Source organism: Alexandromys fortis, unplaced genomic scaffold (assembly GCF_014885135.2).
Source record: "Alexandromys fortis isolate MF-2015 unplaced genomic scaffold, M_Fortis_MF-2015_v1.1 scaffold_117, whole genome shotgun sequence".
In the NCBI taxonomy this organism is placed as follows: Eukaryota; Metazoa; Chordata; class Mammalia; order Rodentia; family Cricetidae; genus Alexandromys; species Alexandromys fortis.
The window spans coordinates 5286812-5290540 of NW_026068015.1; the positions used below are offsets into that span (position 1 = coordinate 5286812).

Sequence of the window (3729 nt, forward strand, 5' to 3'; positions counted from 1 at the left end):
ACATTTTATCATTCTATTTATGGTTAGTATGTTTTGTGTCTTTTCTACAGAATAATTATTCTCCTTTCTAGGTATATCAATTTCTGAACATTTGTGGTTTTATTAAAATTACTTGTAAATGGCCTCATCTTTCCTCTTTCATTTCATAAAATTATATGCCATCTTAGACCTCAATTCCACTGTATTTTATCATAAAAAGCAAGTCACAAATTCAGTTCAAATTCAAAGGGTGACCTCTTACATTTTACTTTATGACGACAGTGTATAGTATGCCATATTACAAAGTATTTGGCATATAGTACAACCTGGTAACATATATGATAGGGTTCTCTAACACATATGATAAGGTTACTGAATGGTCACTACCTTCTTTGACATGTTGAAGTTAGAGGCATTGAATCACTATTGAGACACTCTTAGGAGAACCTTTTTATGAATCCTATCACCTTAGTTAGTGAGGTCTTAAACAGACACAGAGATCTCAGGATAGCAAATAATCTAAATAAGGGCCTGGATGTGGCTTTTATTTATCTCCAACGAGATATCTGATAGACACTATTAATTATCAAGAGAAATATCCATTAGATAATTTTTGCACATATACAAAGTGCAGGGATAGCATTATGAGGAGTTTCTAAAGACACAGTTTTTTTTTACATCATTGGCTTTATTTTGCAATTCAAAGTGGAAAAGTATGAAATGCTTCATGAATTTGAATATCATCCTTACTCAAACAACATGCTAATCTTCTTATTTTAGTATATGTGCTACTACAGCCAGCACAAAGCACAATTTCCAATTCATGTCTTAAATATTTTTGAAGCTTGGACTAAAGCAACAGCAGAAAAAAATAGAAGGGAAAATAAAAATGATTTCTACAGTGAAAGGGAGATTGTCAGGCAGGAATAAAGAAGGAAGGAAAGTAACAGACCGAAGATAACTCTTCAGTTTAGGTCTGGCATGGTGATTCACACCTTTAATTCCAGCACTCAGGATGCAGAGTAGACAAATTCGTGAGTTCAAGGGTAATGTTAGCCTGGCCTATGTTAGGCTGGAGAGTTCCGGACAAGTCAGGGCAACACTCTGTCTCAAAAAGAAGCAAGAAGTTAGTAGAAATAAACATTAAGGTTACTTGACCAGGTACTATTTGTGAACAGTTACTTTCCACACAGAGGGAAAATGCAAAGACAGTCTGGGAGAGAAAGGATAGCAACTTGAACTTTAAACACCCTCAGGCTGAGTATAACATTAGCATGTTGAAAATTGTGAGACACTTTAGATTGAGTATGCAGATCCCTTGGTTTAGTTTATACATTTCTGTGAAAAGAACAGAAGAAATTTTAAGGATTGATTCTAAACAAAAGCAGTACCATCATATCATGGTGTCCTATTTATCATTTCAATATTAAAAAATTTATATCCTAGAATTTTCATTGTATTTAGAATAGCTATGTAATGTCACCATGGAGTGAGAGCCATACCCATCAAACACTAACCTACCTCTGTTGAGATTGGAGACTTGATTAAGAATAATTTCTATCTGTTTTGTCAGTGATGCATTCAATTATGTTTTCTTATTTGATTTTTTAAAGGACTGGGGATAAAATCTAGGCTTCTGTATTAGTACTCTTTTTTATTTCTTGATAAAACACCACAATCAAGGCAACTTAAAAAGAAAGAGTTTATTTGGGCTTGTGATTCTGGAGGGATAACAGTCTGTCAGGGCAAGAAAACATGAAAGGCATTGGGGCAGAAACAGGAAGTTGAGAACTCACATTTTGAGTGACAAGCACAGAAGAGAGAGAATAGAGTATGAAGGGTGAGTCTTTGAACTCTCAAAGCCCACCTTCAGTGACACACTACAGCACTTCCTAATCTTCCCTAAGCAACATCACTAACTAAAGATCAAGTATTCAAATGTACATTGTCATACAAACCCACATACTGGACAAGCTCACTACCAAACACGATCTTCCTCATTAGCTCAGGCTAATCTTGATTAGCTATTTATACCAAGTTATTTCCTAACACACGATCCTCCTGACTCTACCAGTCAAGGGCTGGGATGACAGGTTGGTGCTACCATACAGACAATTGAAATTTTGTAGGAACAGTGAATGATAGATGATGCCTGTGGGCCATACTTTGAGTTACAGGTTTCTAGAAAGAATTCACACATGATGCTTAGAATAGCAGTACTAGCTACTATACCTAACTTAGCTAAGTTTAAAGAAATCAGAGTAATAAAACGCTCATTTACAATATTTGATATTTTAATGATATTTAGAGATAAGCATCAAGTTGAACAAAGAAATAAATCTTGAACATTCTCAACCCCTGTTGTCTAATAGCCAAAACTCAAATGTATAATTTCCCCAGACATCTATACATGTTAGGCACCTTTCACCCGCAATTGTTATCTTGAGTACATTCAAAGCTCTAGGAATATCACTTAATAGTCAGTGAGACAAAAAGGCAAGAACAGATACAAAAGCTGATGTTGAATGATTTCTGCCAACTGAACTTAAAAGGGCTGGTGTAGCAGCTGACATAATGTCTTCCAGTTAAACTGCACATACTGTCTCGTGCTTTGGGAGGAAGTGTTCTTCAGTGAAAACTTCATTTCTGAGGGTTATCTTCAGGGATCTTTTTAACCTCGTAGCCCATTATCGCCATTTGTGTTGACTATTTTCATGATGAAACAAGCCAATCTAAGGGCATGTCCCCTTTGACCAGCAGAGGAATTGTCGGGGTCCAGTGCCCCAACATAAACGACTTTTCCCTCTCTGGTCCTTCCTGGAGACGCGGGAATAATTGAGACACAGTTCACACATCAATATCGGAAGGGAGTCTCAGGTTTCATTCAAATCCTAAAGATCACCCGCGTTTATTATCCAAACACCTTTTATCCGCCAAGGTAAACTAAGGTGGAAGTTCATTAACATCCTGTTTCTGGGGGCAGCAGGACTACAGTCCCGTCTGCAGCTCAGTCACTAGCTTGGAATTCACACCTCTTCTCAGGAGATCTACATAATTACAAAAGAAAAGGTGTAGCGTATCCTGAGCCTTTGTTAGGGTAGCGACAGCCTGTCTGGCAGGGTACCATGACTGCTTTGGGTACCAACCATGGCCCTAGAACTTGGCTGGCACACCATGTAGAAATATGAGCCTACAAGGAACAGAGCACAGGAATTCATGGTTGGTCTCAGGAAATGCTCTAAGAGTTGTAGCTGGATGCAGGCTATCAGCACCATGGCCCTTTTTGCTACAGGAGACTAGAATAACTTTTTAACACTTTTTGCTATTTAGAATCTGTAACAGACTGATTCTGTAACAGAGGAATAAAAAGAACCCCATTCTATTCTCTTATTAAAGAACTGAAAACCTCTGGATAGTGGTGACACACATTCTTAGTCCCAGCATTAGCAAGGCAGAGGCAAGTGGATCTCTGAAGTCAGCCTGGTCTACAAAGGTAGATCCTGGACAGCCAGGGCTACACGAAGAAACCCTGTCTCAAATAAAAAAGAAAAATTGAGAACCAACTCATCATTTGTATATGCATTTAAATATATTTGGTTTTTAAATCATGTATTGCCTTATGAGACATAACTGATGAAAAGTTGCAAATGAAAATATAAATATTTTGTAACTCTGAAATATAAGTTGCTTGGTCAATTAAAACAGTTTGGATACATACACATTCATGATAATTTGGGGGATACAAGTGTA

General features: G+C 37.2%; 1 pseudogene; it reads right to left on the reverse strand.

The window, feature by feature from the left end:
• Positions 1 to 688: 688 nt before the first annotated feature.
• On the reverse strand, positions 689 to 783 carry LOC126513805 (uncharacterized; annotated as a pseudogene).
• Positions 784 to 3729: the final 2946 nt, after the last annotated feature.